The sequence below is a fragment of the Dendropsophus ebraccatus genome, unplaced genomic scaffold (genome assembly GCF_027789765.1).
Source record: "Dendropsophus ebraccatus isolate aDenEbr1 unplaced genomic scaffold, aDenEbr1.pat pat_scaffold_83_ctg1, whole genome shotgun sequence".
Taxonomy (NCBI): Eukaryota; Metazoa; Chordata; class Amphibia; order Anura; family Hylidae; genus Dendropsophus; species Dendropsophus ebraccatus.
The window spans coordinates 45,001-64,857 of NW_027210439.1; positions in this window are offsets into that span (position 1 = coordinate 45,001).

Below are 19,857 nucleotides of genomic sequence, written 5' to 3' on the forward strand. Positions count from 1 at the left end.
CGAGAAAAAATGACCTTTTCTGCACTCCAATGTAAGTCAATGGGGCGATTTTTTGGCTATGTGCTAGAAATGAAATTCAGTGCGGATTGGATGACAGGCACCCTAGGCACCCAGGATCGGCTTTAGTTTCACGTGTATCTCTTAAGCCGGCAGAGAAAACCCACCTGATATGCGCTCCACACAATTGAATAGAGACGCCGTTGATTTTCTATGGGAATTGCAGAAATGACTTCTAAGCCTCAAAATAATGACTTTTTTTCCTAAGGTGGTAGGAATGAAACTCAGTGCGGGCTGGATGGGGTCCCCCCTGGGCACCGCAGACCTAAGCTTGTTTAACTCCTACCTCTTAAAGGGACCGAGAAAAAATGACCTTTTCTGCACTCCAATGTAAGTCAATGGGGCGATTTTTTGGCTATGTGCTAGAAATGAAATTCAGTGCGGATTGGATGACAGGCACCCTAGGCACCCAGGATCGGCTTTAGTTTCACGTGTATCTCTTAAGCCGGCAGAGAAAACCCACCTGATATGCGCTCCACACAATTGAATAGAGACGCCGTTGATTTTCTATGGGAATTGCAGAAATGACTTCTAAGCCTCAAAATAATGACTTTTTTTCCTAAGGTGGTAGGAATGAAACTCAGTGCGGGCTGGATGGGGTCCCCCCTGGGCACCGCAGACCTAAGCTTGTTTAACTCCTACCTCTTAAAGGGACCGAGAAAAAATGACCTTTTCTGCACTCCAATGTAAGTCAATGGGGCGATTTTTTGGCTATGTGCTAGACATGAAATTCAGTGCGGATTGGATGACAGGCACCCTAGGCACCCAGGATCGGCTTTAGTTTCACGTGTATCTCTTAAGCCGGCAGAGAAAACCCACCTGATATGCGCTCCACACAATTGAATAGAGACGCCGTTGATTTTCTATGGGAATTGCAGAAATGACTTCTAAGCCTCAAAATAATGACTTTTTTTCCTAAGGTGGTAGGAATGAAACTCAGTGCGGGCTGGATGGGGTCCCCCCTGGGCACCGCAGACCTAAGCTTGTTTAACTCCTACCTCTTAAAGGGACCGAGAAAAAATGACCTTTTCTGCACTCCAATGTAAGTCAATGGGGCGATTTTTTGGCTATGTGCTAGAAATGAAATTCAGTGCGGATTGGATGACAGGCACCCTAGGCACCCAGGATCGGCTTTAGTTTCACGTGTATCTCTTAAGCCGGCAGAGAAAACCCACCTGATATGCGCTCCACACAATTGAATAGAGACGCCGTTGATTTTCTATGGGAATTGCAGAAATGACTTCTAAGCCTCAAAATAATGACTTTTTTTCCTAAGGTGGTAGGAATGAAACTCAGTGCGGGCTGGATGGGGTCCCCCCTGGGCACCGCAGACCTAAGCTTGTTTAACTCCTACCTCTTAAAGGGACCGAGAAAAAATGACCTTTTCTGCACTCCAATGTAAGTCAATGGGGCGATTTTTTGGCTATGTGCTAGAAATGAAATTCAGTGCGGATTGGATGACAGGCACCCTAGGCACCCAGTATCGGCTTTAGTTTCACGTGTATCTCTTAAGCCGGCAGAGAAAACCCACCTGATATGCGCTCCACACAATTGAATAGAGACGCCGTTGATTTTCTATGGGAATTGCAGAAATGACTTCTAAGCCTCAAAATAATGACTTTTTTTCCTAAGGTGGTAGGAATGAAACTCAGTGCGGGCTGGATGGGGTCCCCCCTGGGCACCGCAGACCTAAGCTTGTTTAACTCCTACCTCTTAAAGGGACCGAGAAAAAATGACCTTTTCTGCACTCCAATGTAAGTCAATGGGGCGATTTTTTGGCTATGTGCTAGAAATGAAATTCAGTGCGGATTGGATGACAGGCACCCTAGGCACCCAGGATCGGCTTTAGTTTCACGTGTATCTCTTAAGCCGGCAGAGAAAACCCACCTGATATGCGCTCCACACAATTGAATAGAGACGCCGTTGATTTTCTATGGGAATTGCAGAAATGACTTCTAAGCCTCAAAATAATGACTTTTTTTCCTAAGGTGGTAGGAATGAAACTCAGTGCGGGCTGGATGGGGTCCCCCCTGGGCACCGCAGACCTAAGCTTGTTTAACTCCTACCTCTTAAAGGGACCGAGAAAAAATGACCTTTTCTGCACTCCAATGTAAGTCAATGGGGCGATTTTTTGGCTATGTGCTAGAAATGAAATTCAGTGCGGATTGGATGACAGGCACCCTAGGCACCCAGGATCGGCTTTAGTTTCACGTGTATCTCTTAAGCCGGCAGAGAAAACCCACCTGATATGCGCTCCACACAATTGAATAGAGACGCCTTTGATTTTCTATGGGAATTGCAGAAATGACTTCTAAGCCTCAAAATAATGACTTTTTTTCCTAAGGTGGTAGGAATGAAACTCAGTGCGGGCTGGATGGGGTCCCCCCTGGGCACCGCAGACCTAAGCTTGTTTAACTCCTACCTCTTAAAGGGACCGAGAAAAAATGACCTTTTCTGCACTCCAATGTAAGTCAATGGGGCGATTTTTTGGCTATGTGCTAGAAATGAAATTCAGTGCGGATTGGATGACAGGCACCCTAGGCACCCAGGATCGACTTTAGTTTCACGTGTATCTCTTAAGCCGGCAGAGAAAACCCACCTGATATGCGCTCCACACAATTGAATAGAGACGCCGTTGATTTTCTATGGGAATTGCAGAAATGACTTCTAAGCCTCAAAATAATGACTTTTTTTCCTAAGGTGGTAGGAATGAAACTCAGTGCGGGCTGGATGGGGTCCCCCCTGGGCACCGCAGACCTAAGCTTGTTTAACTCCTACCTCTTAAAGGGACCGAGAAAAAATGACCTTTTCTGCACTCCAATGTAAGTCAATGGGGCGATTTTTTGGCTATGTGCTAGAAATGAAATTCAGTGCGGATTGGATGACAGGCACCCTAGGCACCCAGGATCGGCTTTAGTTTCACGTGTATCTCTTAAGCCGGCAGAGAAAACCCACCTGATATGCGCTCCACACAATTGAATAGAGACGCCGTTGATTTTATATGGGAATTGCAGAAATGACTTCTAAGCCTCAAAATAATGACTTTTTTTCCTAAGGTGGTAGGAATGAAACTCAGTGCGGGCTGGATGGGGTCCCCCCTGGGCACCGCAGACCTAAGCTTGTTTAACTCCTACCTCTTAAAGGGACCGAGAAAAAATGACCTTTTCTGCACTCCAATGTAAGTCAATGGGGCGATTTTTTGGCTATGTGCTAGAAATGAAATTCAGTGCGGATTGGATGACAGGCACCCTAGGCACCCAGGATCGGCTTTAGTTTCACGTGTATCTCTTAAGCCGGCAGAGAAAACCCACCTGATATGCGCTCCACACAATTGAATAGAGACGCCGTTGATTTTCTATGGGAATTGCAGAAATGACTTCTAAGCCTCAAAATAATGACTTTTTTTCCTAAGGTGGTAGGAATGAAACTCAGTGCGGGCTGGATGGGGTCCCCCCTGGGCACCGCAGACCTAAGCTTGTTTAACTCCTACCTCTTAAAGGGACCGAGAAAAAATGACCTTTTCTGCACTCCAATGTAAGTCAATGGGGCGATTTTTTGGCTATGTGCTAGAAATGAAATTCAGTGCGGATTGGATGACAGGCACCCTAGGCACCCAGGATCGGCTTTAGTTTCACGTGTATCTCTTAAGCCGGCAGAGAAAACCCACCTGATATGCGCTCCACACAATTGAATAGAGACGCCGTTGATTTTCTATGGGAATTGCAGAAATGACTTCTAAGCCTCAAAATAATGACTTTTTTTCCTAAGGTGGTAGGAATGAAACTCAGTGCGGGCTGGATGGGGTCCCCCCTGGGCACCGCAGACCTAAGCTTGTTTAACTCCTACCTCTTAAAGGGACCGAGAAAAAATGACCTTTTCTGCACTCCAATGTAAGTCAATGGGGCGATTTTTTGGCTATGTGCTAGAAATGAAATTCAGTGCGGATTGGATGACAGGCACCCTAGGCACCCAGGATCGGCTTTAGTTTCACGTGTATCTCTTAAGCCGGCAGAGAAAACCCACCTGATATGCGCTCCACACAATTGAATAGAGACGCCGTTGATTTTCTATGGGAATTGCAGAAATGACTTCTAAGCCTCAAAATAATGACTTTTTTTCCTAAGGTGGTAGGAATGAAACTCAGTGCGGGCTGGATGGGGTCCCCCCTGGGCACCGCAGACCTAAGCTTGTTTAACTCCTACCTCTTAAAGGGACCGAGAAAAAATGACCTTTTCTGCACTCCAATGTAAGTCAATGGGGCGATTTTTTGGCTATGTGCTAGAAATGAAATTCAGTGCGGATTGGATGACAGGCACCCTAGGCACCCAGGATCGGCTTTAGTTTCACGTGTATCTCTTAAGCCGGCAGAGAAAACCCACCTGATATGCGCTCCACACAATTGAATAGAGACGCCGTTGATTTTCTATGGGAATTGCAGAAATGACTTCTAAGCCTCAAAATAATGACTTTTTTTTCCTAAGGTGGTAGGAATGAAACTCAGTGCGGGCTGGATGGGGTCCCCCCTGGGCACCGCAGACCTAAGCTTGTTTAACTCCTACCTCTTAAAGGGACCGAGAAAAAATGACCTTTTCTGCACTCCAATGTAAGTCAATGGGGCGATTTTTTGGCTATGTGCTAGAAATGAAATTCAGTGCGGATTGGATGACAGGCACCCTAGGCACCCAGGATCGGCTTTAGTTTCACGTGTATCTCTTAAGCCGGCAGAGAAAACCCACCTGATATGCGCTCCACACAATTGAATAGAGACGCCAGTTGATTTTCTATGGGAATTGCAGAAATGACTTCTAAGCCTCAAAATAATGACTTTTTTTCCTAAGGTGGTAGGAATGAAACTCAGTGCGGGCTGGATGGGGTCCCCCCTGGGCACCGCAGACCTAAGCTTGTTTAACTCCTACCTCTTAAAGGGACCGAGAAAAAATGACCTTTTCTGCACTCCAATGTAAGTCAACGGGGCGATTTTTTGGCTATGTGCTAGAAATGAAATTCAGTGCGGATTGGATGACAGGCACCCTAGGCACCCAGGATCGGCTTTAGTTTCTCGTGTATCTCTTAAGCCGGCAGAGAAAACCCACCTGATATGCGCTCCACACAATTGAATAGAGACGCCGTTGATTTTCTATGGGAATTGCAGAAATGACTTCTAAGCCTCAAAATAATGACTTTTTTTCCTAAGGTGGTAGGAATGAAACTCAGTGCGGGCTGGATGGGGTCCCCCCTGGGCACCGCAGACCTAAGCTTGTTTAACTCCTACCTCTTAAAGGGACCGAGAAAAAATGACCTTTTCTGCACTCCAATGTAAGTCAATGGGGCGATTTTTTTGGCTATGTGCTAGAAATGAAATTCAGTGCGGATTGGATGACAGGCACCCTAGGCACCCAGGATCGGCTTTAGTTTCACGTGTATCTCTTAAGCCGGCAGAGAAAACCCACCTGATATGCGCTCCACACAATTGAATAGAGACGCCGTTGATTTTCTATGGGAATTGCAGAAATGACTTCTAAGCCTCAAAATAATGACTTTTTTTCCTAAGGTGGTAGGAATGAAACTCAGTGCGGGCTGGATGGGGTCCCCCCTGGGCACCGCAGACCTAAGCTTGTTTAACTCCTACCTCTTAAAGGGACCGAGAAAAAATGACCTTTTCTGCACTCCAATGTAAGTCAATGGGGCGATTTTTTGGCTATGTGCTAGAAATGAAATTCAGTGCGGATTGGATGACAGGCACCCTAGGCACCCAGGATCGGCTTTAGTTTCACGTGTATCTCTTAAGCCGGCAGAGAAAACCCACCTGATATGCGCTCCACACAATTGAATTAGAGACGCCGTTGATTTTCTATGGGAATTGCAGAAATGACTTCTAAGCCTCAAAATAATGACTTTTTTTCCTAAGGTGGTAGGAATGAAACTCAGTGCGGGCTGGATGGGGTCCCCCCTGGGCACCGCAGACCTAAGCTTGTTTAACTCCTACCTCTTAAAGGGACCGAGAAAAAATGACCTTTTCTGCACTCCAATGTAAGTCAATGGGGCGATTTTTTGGCTATGTGCTAGAAATGAAATTCAGTGCGGATTGGATGACAGGCACCCTAGGCACCCAGGATCGGCTTTAGTTTCACGTGTATCTCTTAAGCCGGCAGAGAAAATCCACCTGATATGCGCTCCACACAATTGAATAGAGACGCCGTTGATTTTCTATGGGAATTGCAGAAATGACTTCTAAGCCTCAAAATAATGACTTTTTTTCCTAAGGTGGTAGGAATGAAACTCAGTGCGGGCTGGATGGGGTCCCCCCTGGGCACCGCAGACCTAAGCTTGTTTAACTCCTACCTCTTAAAGGGACCGAGAAAAAATGACCTTTTCTGCACTCCAATGTAAGTCAATGGGGCGATTTTTTGGCTATGTGCTAGAAATGAAATTCAGTGCGGATTGGATGACAGGCACCCTAGGCACCCAGGATCGGCTTTAGTTTCACGTGTATCTCTTAAGCCGGCAGAGAAAACCCACCTGATATGCGCTCCACACAATTGAATAGAGACGCCGTTGATTTTCTATGGGAATTGCAGAAATGACTTCTAAGCCTCAAAATAATGACTTTTTTTCCTAAGGTGGTAGGAATGAAACTCAGTGCGGGCTGGATGGGGTCCCCCCCTGGGCACCGCAGACCTAAGCTTGTTTAACTCCTACCTCTTAAAGGGACCGAGAAAAAATGACCTTTTCTGCACTCCAATGTAAGTCAATGGGGCGATTTTTTTGGCTATGTGCTAGAAATGAAATTCAGTGCGGATTGGATGACAGGCACCCTAGGCACCCAGGATCGGCTTTAGTTTCACGTGTATCTCTTAAGGCGGCATAGAAAATCCCACCTGATATGCGCTCCACACAATTGAATAGAGACGCCAGTTGATTTTCTATGGGAATTGCAGAAATGACTTCTAAGCCTCAAAATAATGACTTTTTTTCCTAAGGTGGTAGGAATGAAACTCAGTGCGGGCTGGATGGGGTCCCCCCTGGGCACCGCAGACCTAAGCTTGTTTAACTCCTACCTCTTAAAGGGACCGAGAAAAAATGACCTTTTCTGCACTCCAATGTAAGTCAATGGGGCGATTTTTTTGGCTATGTGCTAGAAATGAAATTCAGTGCGGATTGGATGACAGGCACCCTAGGCACCCAGGATCGGCTTTAGTTTCACGTGTATCTCTTAAGCCGGCAGAGAAAACCCACCTGATATGCGCTCCACACAATTGAATAGAGACGCCATTGATTTTCTATGGGAATTGCAGAAATGACTTCTAAGCCTCAAAATAATGACTTTTTTTCCTAAGGTGGTAGGAATGAAACTCAGTGCGGGCTGGATGGGGTCCCCCCTGGGCACCGCAGACCTAAGCTTGTTTAACTCCTACCTCTTAAAGGGACCGAGAAAAAATGACCTTTTCTGCACTCCAATGTAAGTCAATGGGGCGATTTTTTGGCTATGTGCTAGAAATGAAATTCAGTGCGGATTGGATGACAGGCACCCTAGGCACCCAGGATCGGCTTTAGTTTCACGTGTATCTCTTAAGCCGGCAGAGAAAACCCACCTGATATGCGCTCCACACAATTGAATTAGAGACGCCGTTGATTTTCTATGGGAATTGCAGAAATGACTTCTAAGCCTCAAAATAATGACTTTTTTTCCTAAGGTGGTAGGAATGAAACTCAGTGCGGGCTGGATGGGGTCCCCCCTGGGCACCGCAGACCTAAGCTTGTTTAACTCCTACCTCTTAAAGGGACCGAGAAAAATGACCTTTTTCTGCACTCCAATGTAAGTCAATGGGGCGATTTTTGGCTATGTGCTAGAAATGAATTCAGTGCGGATTGGATGACAGGCACCCTAGGCACCCAGGATCGGCTTTAGTTTCACGTGTATCTCTTAAGCCGGCAGAGAAAACCCACCTGATATGCGCTCCACACAATGAATTAGAGACGCCGTTGATTTTCTATGGGAATTGCAGAAATGACTTCTAAGCCTCAAAATAATGACTTTTTTCCTAAGGTGGTAGGAATGAAACTCAGTGCGGGCTGGATGGGGTCCCCCCTGGGCACCGCAGACCTAAGCTTGTTTAACTCCTACCTCTTAAAGGGACCGAGAAAAAATGACCTTTTCTGCACTCCAATGTAAGTCAATGGGGCGATTTTTTGGCTATGTGCTAGAAATGAAATTCAGTGCGGATTGGATGACAGGCACCCTAGGCACCCAGGATCGGCTTTAGTTTCACGTGTATCTCTTAAGCCGGCAGAGAAAACCCACCTGATATGCGCTCCACACAATTGAATAGAGACGCCCTTGATTTTCTATGGGAATTGCAGAAATGACTTCTAAGCCTCAAAATAATGACTTTTTTCCTAAGGTGGTAGGAATGAAACTCAGTGCGGGCTGGATGGGGTCCCCCTGGGCACCGCAGAGCTAAGCTTGTTTAACTCCTACCTCTTAAAGGGACCGAGAAAAAAATGACCTTTTCTGCACTCCAATGTAAGTCAATGGGGCGATTTTTTGGCTATGTGCTAGAAATGAAATTCAGTGCGGATTGGATGACAGGCACCCTAGGCACCCAGGATCGGCTTAGTTTCACGTGTATCTCTTAAGCGGCAGAGAAAACCCACCTGATATGCGCTCCACACAATTGAATTAGAGACGCCGTTGATTTTCTATGGGAATTGCAGAAATGACTTCTAAGCCTCAAAATAATGACTTTTTTTCCTAAGGTGGTAGGAATGAAACTCAGTGCGGGCTGGATGGGGTCCCCCCTGGGCACCGCAGACCTAAGCTTGTTTAACTCCTACCTCTTAAAAAGGGACCGAGAAAAAATGACCTTTTCTGCACTCCAATGTAAGTCAATGGGGCGATTTTTTGGCTATGTGCTAGAAATGAAATTCAGTGCGGATTGGATGACAGGCACCCTAGGCACCCAGGATCGGCTTTAGTTTCACGTGTATCTCTTAAGCCGGCAGAGAAAACCCACCTGATATGCGCTCCACACAATTGAATAGAGACGCCGTTGATTTTCTATGGGAATTGCAGAAATGACTTCTAAGCCTCAAAATAATGACTTTTTTCCTAAGGTGGTAGGAATGAAACTCAGTGCGGGCTGGATGGGGTCCCCCCTGGGCACCGCAGACCTAAGCTTGTTTAACTCCTACCTCTTAAAGGGACCGAGAAAAAATGACCTTTTCTGCACTCCAATGTAAGTCAATGGGGCGATTTTTGGCTATGTGCTAGAAATGAAATTCAGTGCGGATTGGATGACAGGCACCCTAGGCACCCAGGATCGGCTTTAGTTTCACGTGTATCTCTTAAGCCGGCAGAGAAAACCCACCTGATATGCGCTCCACACAATTGAATAGAGACGCCGTTGATTTTCTATGGGAATTGCAGAAATGACTTCTAAGCCTCAAAATAATGACTTTTTTTCCTAAGGTGGTAGGAATGAAACTCAGTGCGGGCTGGATGGGGTCCCCCCTGGGCACCGCAGACCTAAGCTTGTTTAACTCCTACCTCTTAAAGGGACCGAGAAAAAATGACCTTTTCTGCACTCCAATGTAAGTCAATGGGGCGATTTTTTGGCTATGTGCTAGAAATGAAATTCAGTGCGGATTGGATGACAGGCACCCTAGGCACCCAGGATCGGCTTTAGTTTCACGTGTATCTCTTAAGCCGGCAGAGAAAACCCACCTGATATGCGCTCCACAGAATTGAATAGAGACGCCGTTGATTTTCTATGGGAATTGCAGAAATGACTTCTAAGCCTCAAAATAATGACTTTTTTCCTAAGGTGGTAGGAATGAAACTCAGTGCGGGCTGGATGGGGTCCCCCTGGGCACCGCAGACCTAAGCTTGTTTAACTCCTACCTCTTAAAGGGACCGAGAAAAAATGACCTTTTCTGCACTCCAATGTAAGTCAATGGGGCGATTTTTGGCTATGTGCTAGAAATGAAATGCAGTGCGGATTGGATGACAGGCACCTAGGCACCCAGGATCGGCTTTAGTTTCACGTGTATCTCTTAAGCCGGCAGAGAAAACCCACCTGATATGCGCTCCACACAATTGAATAGAGACGCCGTTGATTTTCTATGGGAATTGCAGAAATGACTTCTAAGCCTCAAAATAATGACTTTTTTTCCTAAGGTGGTAGGAATGAAACTCAGTGCGGGCTGGATGGGGTCCCCCCTGGGCACCGCAGACCTAAGCTTGTTTAACTCCTACCTCTTAAAGGGACCGAGAAAAAATGACCTTTTCTGCACTCCAATGTAAGTCAATGGGGCGATTTTTTGGCTATGTGCTAGAAATGAAATTCAGTGCGGATTGGATGACAGGCACCCTAGGCACCCAGGATCGGCTTTAGTTTCACGTGTATCTCTTAAGCCGGCAGAGAAAACCCACCTGATATGCGCTCCACACAATTGAATAGAGACGCCGTTGATTTTCTATGGGAATTGCAGAAATGACTTCTAAGCCTCAAAATAATGACTTTTTTCCTAAGGTGGTAGGAATGAAACTCAGTGCGGGCTGGATGGGGTCCCCCTGGGCACCGCAGACCTAAGCTTGTTAACTCCTACCTCTTAAAGGGACCGAGAAAAAATGACCTTTTCTGCACTCCAATGTAAGTCAATGGGGCGATTTTTTGGCTATGTGCTAGAAATGAAATTCAGTGCGGATTGGATGACAGGCACCCTAGGCACCCAGGATCGGCTTTAGTTTCACGTGTATCTCTTAAGCCGGCAGAGAAAACCCACCTGATATGCGCTCCACACAATTGAATAGAGACGCCGTTGATTTTCTATGGGAATTGCAGAAATGACTTCTAAGCCTCAAAATAATGACTTTTTTTCCTAAGGTGGTAGGAATGAAACTCAGTGCGGGCTGGATGGGTCCCCCCTGGGCACCGCAGACCTAAGCTTGTTTAACTCCTACCTCTTAAAGGGACCGAGAAAAAAACCTTAACTGCACTCCAATGTAAGTCAATGGGGCTATTTTTGGCTATGTGCTAGAAATGAAATTCAGTGCGGATTGGATGACAGGCACCCTAGGCACCCAGGATCGGCTTTAGTTTCACGTGTATCTCTTAAGCCGGCAGAGAGAAACCCACCTGATATGCGCTCCACACAATTGAATAGAGACGCCGTTGATTTTCTATGGGAATTGCAGAAATGACTTCTAAGCCTCAAAATAATGACTTTTTTCCTAAGGTGGTAGGAATGAAACTCAGTGCGGGCTGGATGGGGTCCCCCCTGGGCACCGCAGACCTAAGCTTGTTTAACTCCTACCTCTTAAAGGGACCGAGAAAAAAATGACCTTTTCTGCACTCCAATGTAAGTCAATGGGGCGATTTTTTGGCTATGTGCTAGAAATGAAATTCAGTGCGGATTGGATGACAGGCACCCTAGGCACCCAGGATCGGCTTTAGTTTCACGTGTATCTCTTAAGCGGCAGAGAAAACCCACCTGATATGCGCTCCACACAATTGAATAGAGACGCCGTTGATTTTCTATGGGAATTGCAGAAATGACTTCTAAGCCTCAAAATAATGACTTTTTTTCCTAAGGTGGTAGGAATGAAAACTCAGTGCGGGCTGGATGGGGTCCCCCTGGGCACCGCAGACCTAAGCTTGTTTAACTCCTACCTCTTAAAGGGACCGAGAAAAAATGACCTTTCTGCACTCCAATGTAAGTCAATGGGGCGATTTTTTGGCTATGTGCTAGAAATGAAATTCAGTGCGGATTGGATGACAGGCACCCTAGGCACCCAGGATCGGCTTTAGTTTCACGTGTATCTCTTAAGCCGGCAGAGAAAACCCACCTGATATGCGCTCCACACAATTGAATAGAGACGCCGTTGATTTTCTATGGGAATTGCAGAAATGACTTCTAAGCCTCAAAATAATGACTTTTTTCCTAAGGTGGTAGGAATGAAACTCAGTGCGGGCTGGATGGGGTCCCCCTGGGCACCGCAGACCTAAGCTTGTTTAACTCCTACCTCTTAAAGGGACCGAGAAAAAATTACTTTTCTGCACTCCAATGTAAGTCAATGGGGCGATTTTTTGGCTATGTGCTAGAAATGAAATTCAGTGCGGATTGGATGACAGGCACCCTAGGCACCCAGGATCGGCTTTAGTTTCACGTGTATCTCTTAAGCCGGCAGAGAAAATCCACCTGATATGCGCTCCACACAATTGAATAGAGACGCCGTTGATTTTCTATGGGAATTGCAGAAATGACTTCTAAGCCTCAAAATAATGACTTTTTTTCCTAAGGTGGTAGGAATGAAACTCAGTGCGGGCTGGATGGGGTCCCCCCTGGGCACCGCAGACCTAAGCTTGTTTAACTCCTACCTCTTAAAGGGACCGAGAAAAAATGACCTTTTCTGCACTCCAATGTAAGTCAATGGGGCGATTTTTTGGCTATGTGCTAGAAATGAAATTCAGTGCGGATTGGATGACAGGCACCCTAGGCACCCAGGATCGGCTTTAGTTTTCACGTGTATCTCTTAAGCCGGCAGAGAAAACCCACCTGATATGCGCTCCACACAATTGAATAGAGACGCCGTTGATTTTCTATGGGAATTGCAGAAATGACTTCTAAGCCTCAAAATAATGACTTTTTTTCCTAAGGTGGTAGGAATGAAACTCAGTGCGGGCTGGATGGGGTCCCCCCTGGGCACCGCAGACCTAAGCTTGTTTAACTCCTACCTCTTAAAGGGACCGAGAAAAAATGACCTTTTCTGCACTCCAATGTAAGTCAATGGGGCGATTTTTTGGCTATGTGCTAGAAATGAAATGCAGTGCGGATTGGATGACAGGCACCCTAGGCACCCAGGATCGGCTTTAGTTTCACGTGTATCTCTTAAGCCGGCAGAGAAAACCCACCTGATATGCGCTCCACACAATTGAATAGAGACGCCATTGATTTTCTATGGGAATTGCAGAAATGACTTCTAAGCCTCAAAATAATGACTTTTTTTCTAAGGTGGTAGGAATGAAACTCAGTGCGGGCTGGATGGGGTCCCCCTGGGCACCGCAGACCTAAGCTTGTTTAACTCCTACCTCTTAAAGGGACCGAGAAAAAATGTTCTTTTCTGCACTCCAATGTAAGTCAATGGGGCGATTTTTTGGCTATGTGCTTGAAATGAAATGCAGTGCGGATTGGATGACAGGCACCCTAGGCACCCAGGATCGGCTTTAGTTTCACGTGTATCTCTTAAGCCGGCAGAGAAAACCACCTGATATGCGCTCCACACAATTGAATAGAGACGACGTTGATTTCTATGGGAATTGCAGAAATGACTTCTAAGCCTCAAAATAATGACTTTTTTTCCTAAGGTGGTAGGAATGAAACTCAGTGCGGGCTGGATGGGGTCCCCCCTGGGCACCGCAGACCTAAGCTTGTTTAACTCCTACCTCTTAAAGGGACGAGAAAAAATGACCTTTTCTGCACTCCAATGTAAGTCAATGGGGCGATTTTTGGCTATGTGCTAGAAATGAAATTCAGTGCGGATTGGATGACAGGCACCCTAGGCACCCAGGATCGGCTTTAGTTTCACGTGTATCTCTTAAGCCGCAGAGAAAACCCACCTGATATGCGCTCCACACAATTGAATAGAGACGCCGTTGATTTTCTATGGGAATTGCAGAAATGACTTCTAAGCCTCAAAATAATGACTTTTTTCCTAAGGTGGTAGGAATGAAACTCAGTGCGGCTGGATGGGGTCCCCCCTGGGCACCGCAGACCTAAGCTTGTTTAACTCCTACCTCTTAAAGGGACCGAGAAAAAATGACCTTTTCTGCACTCCAATGTAAGTCAATGGGGCGATTTTTTGGCTATGTGCTAGAAATGAAATTCAGTGCGGATTGGATGACAGGCACCCTAGGCACCCAGGATCGGCTTTAGTTTCACGTGTATCTCTTAAGCCGGCAGAGAAAACCCACCTGATATGCGCTCCACGCAATTGAATAGAGACGCCGTTGATTCTTGGGAATTTAGGGAATTAAAGAAAGACTTTTTTTTCTAAGGTCAGAATAAATGTCTGGATGGGGTCCCTGGGAAAGTATAAAGCTTGTTAAACTAAGAAAAGGGACCGAGAAAAAATGACCTGCCCCAATGTAATCAAGGGAGCGATATTTTTGGCTAGTGCAGAAATGAAAAAAAAACTGCGGATTGGAAAACAGGCACCCTAGGCACCCAGGATGTTTGTCACACGTTTCTCTCAAAATAATGAAATTTTTTAATGTATGAAGCTATATTACTCACTCAGAAAGACGCCTAATTGATATTTAAGCTGAAGAATGATCTCTGCATCAAAAATAATGATTTTTTCCTTAGGTAAGGTAGGTGAAGGGAAAAAAATCTTTAAATTTGGCTAAGAAGATTTACGCAAACAAGCTGTGTGGGGGATCTTACTAGGGCCGAGCTAATGACCATTTTTTTTTTTTTCAATGTAAGTCAATGGGCCAAAGAAAGTTTGATATAGCTACACAAAAAAAATGAATAAGTCAAAAAGGGATGGATAGAAAAAACAAAGGCAAAAAAACCTCCAACACGGTATCCAGTACCGCGGAGCAGGGACACTAAGCCTGACAAAAGTCACCATCTGTATGAACAAGACATGACTACTGGGGGGAGTGAGTTGGCCTAGGCGGAATTTCTTCATAATAACCTGTTTTGACCTAATTTGTGTTGTAAAATGAAACTCAGTGCGGGCTGGATGGAGTCACCCTGGGCACCGCTAGAAAGAAGCTTGTTAATCCTACTTCTTAAAGGGACGAGAAGAAAAGAGCTTTAGAAAATGTAAAGTAAGGGCAGATAAATGCCATAATAGACATGTTTAATGTGACGGCGAATTGCATATGATCCATTTATACACATAATAGGCTTACTGATTGCTTTCTATAAGCTGATCAGAAAAAAACTGCAGAAAAAAGAGCGATGCTAAAATTGAATTACAGTTGCGAATCAGTGTCCATTTAAAACAATAAGTGAAACTCTCCAGGGTGCTATGAAAGTCGTCTATGAAAAATGAAATTTTTTTCCTGAAGCTTTATCAGATTGTTGTGTCAGCATGTCGCCTGAAGCTTTTTCCTCCCTTGAAGAAACTAGAGCAGAGATTGGAAGCAAATCCAAAGTTGTCGAAGTAATTAAAACGTATCAACATCTTTTTTCTTGTCAAGAATTGATCTTCTTCCTTTGTGGCGAGAGTCTGAGTGGAGCTAGGATGACTTCACAAAGCTTTGAATTGCATATCAGTGGTTGAGATAGTTCCTGTTTGTTTTGAAACGCTTTAAAATAACAGAGTAAGAAGAAGATGATGATATATCTTCTGGAGAGTTGCATTTTTGAAATAAAAGATTCACAATTAGATAAGTCTTGGTTAGTCTAATAGGGAGTGCAGGAAGCTCTTCTAAGCTTAATTTGAACAATATTTTAGCTTCAATAAGTTTGAGAGGAAGAGCCTCAGTGACTTCTGGGGGATCAATGATTGTCACCTGCGTTGAATATTTTGTGCTGTAGCTCTATGTTGACTCTTGAGTTAATAAAGGACCTCTGCTACTCCAAGTATGAGGGGATTAGCTCTGTAAAGAAGGGAAATTCAGGGGATGGAGACTGCGCACTTGACAACCCTGATCTGTACTTTGCTGTGAATTTGCACTGTCTCCTGTAATCATTTGCGGCTGAAAAATGGCTCCTGACAAGCCCAACATAATTTCACTTTCCTGTAAAGTTAGTGAGATAAATCTTGAGCCTCAGTCCCCAGCTGCTTACGGGCCTTGATGGTGAATGCACGTGTGTCACTCTGATTACTGCTGCCAGTGCAGTTCTGTTGTTTAACTCCTACCTCTGAAATTCCCGACACTGGAGGAAAAACTTTTTACCCTGGGGGGAAAGATTTGGCTCGCTTTTCCTATGTGCACTAATGCATGTAGGGGTGTGCGGTGCCGATGATGCCGGTAAATGACTTGGGATCACCCAGTTCCTCTCTAGTTGCCAGGCAGGAGAAATCCACATGCTGATATGCGCCTCGCACACAAGAATAGAGCCCGCCATGATTTTCTATGGGAATTGCAGAAATGACTTCTAAGCCTCAAAATAATGACTTTTTTCCTAAGGTGGTAGGAATGAAACTCAGTGCGGGCTGGATGGGGTCCCCCCTGGGCACCGCAGACCTAAGCTTGTTTAACTCCTACCTCTTAAAGGGACCGAGAAAAAATGACCTTTTCTGCACTCCAATGTAAGTCAATGGGGCGATTTTTTGGCTATGTGCTAGAAATGAAATTCAGTGCGGATGGATGACAGGCACCCTAGGCACCCAGGATCGGCTTTAGTTTCACGTGTATCTCTTAAGCCGGCAGAGAAAAACCCACCTGATATGCGCTCCACACAATTGAATAGAGACGCGGTGATTTTCTATGGGAATTGCAGAAATGACTTCTAAGCCTCAAAATAATGACTTTTTTTCCTAAGGTGGTAGGAATGAAACTCAGTGCGGGCTGGATGGGGTCCCCCCTGGGCACCGCAGACCTAAGCTTGTTAACTCCTACCTCTTAAAGGGACCGAGAAAAAATGACCTTTTCTGCACTCCAATGTAAGTCAATGGGCGATTTTTTGGCTATGTGCTAGAAATGAAATTCAGTGCGGATTGGATGACAGGCACCCTAGGCACCCAGGATCGGCTTAGTTTCACGTGTATCTCTTATGCGGCAGAGAAAACCCACCTGATATGCGCTCCACACAATTGAATAGAGACGCCGTTGATTTTCTATGGGAATTGCAGAAATGACTTCTAAGCCTCAAAATAATGACTTTTTTTCCTAAGGTGGTAGGAATGAAACTCAGTGGGGCTGGATGGGGTCCCCCCTGGGCACCGCAGACCTAAGCTTGTTTAACTCCTACCTCTTAAAGGGACCGAGAAAAAAATGACCTTTTCTGCACTCCAATGTAAGTCAATGGGGCGATTTTTTGGCTATGTGCTAGAAATGAAATTCAGTGCGGATTGGATGACAGGCACCCTAGGCACCCAGGATCGGCTTTAGTTTCACGTGTATCTCTTAAGCCGGCAGAGAAAACCCACCTGATATGCGCTCCACACAATTGAATAGAGACGCCGTTGATTTTCTATGGGAATTGCAGAAATGACTTCTAAGCCTCAAAATAATGACTTTTTTTCCTAAGGTGGTAGGAATGAAACTCAGTGCGGGCTGGATGGGGCCCCCTGGGCACCGCAGACCTAAGCTTGTTTAACTCCTACCTCTTAAAGGGACCGAGAAAAAATGACCTTTTCTGCACTCCAATGTAAGTCAATGGGGCGATTTTTGGCTATGTGCTAGAAATGAAATTCAGTGCGGATTGGATGACAGGCACCCTAGGCACCCAGGATCGGCTTTAGTTTCACGTGTATCTCTTAAGCCGGCAGAGAAAACCCACCTGATATGCGCTCCACACAATTGAATAGAGACGCCGTTGATTTTCTATGGGAATTGCAGAAATGACTTCTAAGCCTCAAAATAATGACTTTTTTTCCTAAGGTGGTAGGAATGAAACTCAGTGCGGGCTGGATGGGGTCCCCCCTGGGCACCGCAGACCTAAGCTTGTTTAACTCCTACCTCTTAAAGGGACCGAGAAAAAATGACCTTTTCTGCACTCCAATGTAAGTCAATGGGGCGATTTTTTGGCTATGTGCTAGAAATGAAATTTCAGTGCGGATTGGATGACAGGCACCCTAGGCACCCAGGATCGGCTTTAGTTTCACGTGTATCTCTTAAGCCGGCAGAGAAAACCCACCTGATATGCGCTCCACACAATTGAATAGAGACGCCGTTGATTTTCTATGGGAATTGCAGAAATGACTTCTAAGCCTCAAAATAATGACTTTTTTTTCCTAAGGTGGTAGGAATGAAACTCAGTGCGGGCTGGATGGGGTCCCCCCTGGGCACCGCAGACCTAAGCTTGTTTAACTCCTACCTCTTAAAGGGACCGAGAAAAAATGACCTTTTCTGCACTCCAATGTAAGTCAATGGGGCGATTTTTTGGCTATGTGCTAGAAATGAAATTCAGTGCGGATTGGATGACAGGCACCCTAGGCACCCAGGATCGGCTTTAGTTTCACGTGTATCTCTTAAGCCGGCAGAGAAAACCCACCTGATATGCGCTCCACACAATTGAATAGAGACGCCGTTGATTTTCTATGGGAATTGCAGAAATGACTTCTAAGCCTCAAAATAATGACTTTTTTTCCTAAGGTGGTAGGAATGAAACTCAGTGCGGGCTGGATGGGGTCCCCCCCTGGGCACCGCAGACCTAAGCTTGTTTAACTCCTACCTCTTAAAGGGACCGAGAAAAAATGACCTTTTCTGCACTCCAATGTAAGTCAATGGGGCGATTTTTTGGCTATGTGCTAGAAATGAAATGCAGTGCGGATTGGATGACAGGCACCCTAGGCACCCAGGATCGGCTTTAGTTTCACGTGTATCTCTTAAGCCGGCAGAGAAAACCCACCTGATATGCGCTCCACACAATTGAATAGAGACGCCGTTGATTTTCTATGGGAATTGCAGAAATGACTTCTAAGCCTCAAAATAATGACTTTTTTTCCTAAGGTGGTAGGAATGAAACTCAGTGCGGGCTGGATGGGGTCCCCCCTGGGCACCGCAGACCTAAGCTTGTTTAACTCCTACCTCTTAAAGGGACCGAGAAAAAATGACCTTTTCTGCACTCCAATGTAAGTCAATGGGGCGATTTTTTGGCTATGTGCTAGAAATGAAATTCAGTGCGGATTGGATGACAGGCACCCTAGGCACCCAGGATCGGCTTTAGTTTCACGTGTATCTCTTAAGCCGGCAGAGAAAACCCACCTGATATGCGCTCCACACAATTGAATAGAGACGCCGTTGATTTTCTATGGGAATTGCAGAAATGACTTCTAAGCCTCAAAATAATGACTTTTTTTTCCTAAGGTGGTAGGAATGAAACTCAGTGCGGGCTGGATGGGGTCCCCCCTGGGCACCGCAGACCTAAGCTTGTTTAACTCCTACCTCTTAAAGGGACCGAGAAAAAATGACCTTTTCTGCACTCCAATGTAAGTCAATGGGGCGATTTTTTGGCTATGTGCTAGAAATGAAATGCAGTGCGGATTGGATGACAGGCACCCTAGGCACCCAGGATCGGCTTTAGTTTCACGTGTATCTCTTAAGCCGGCAGAGAAAACCCACCTGATATGCGCTCCACACAATTGAATAGAGACGCCGTTGATTTTCTATGGGAATTGCAGAAATGACTTCTAAGCCTCAAAATAATGACTTTTTTTCCTAAGGTGGTAGGAATGAAACTCAGTGCGGGCTGGATGGGGTCCCCCCTGGGCACCGCAGACCTAAGCTTGTTTAACTCCTACCTCTTAAAGGGACCGAGAAAAAATGACCTTTTCTGCACTCCAATGTAAGTCAATGGGGCGATTTTTTGGCTATGTGCTAGAAATGAAATAAGTGCGGATTGGATGACAGGCACCCTAGGCACCCAGGATCGGCTTTAGTTTCACGTGTATCTCTTAAGCCGGCAGAGAAAACCCACCTGATATGCGCTCCACACAATTGAATTAGAGACGCCGTTGATTTTCTATGGGAATTGCAGAAATGACTTCTAAGCCTCAAAATAATGACTTTTTTTCCTAAGGTGGTAGGAATGAAACTCAGTGCGGGCTGGATGGGGTCCCCCCTGGGCACCGCAGACCTAAGCTTGTTTAACTCCTACCTCTTAAAGGGACCGAGA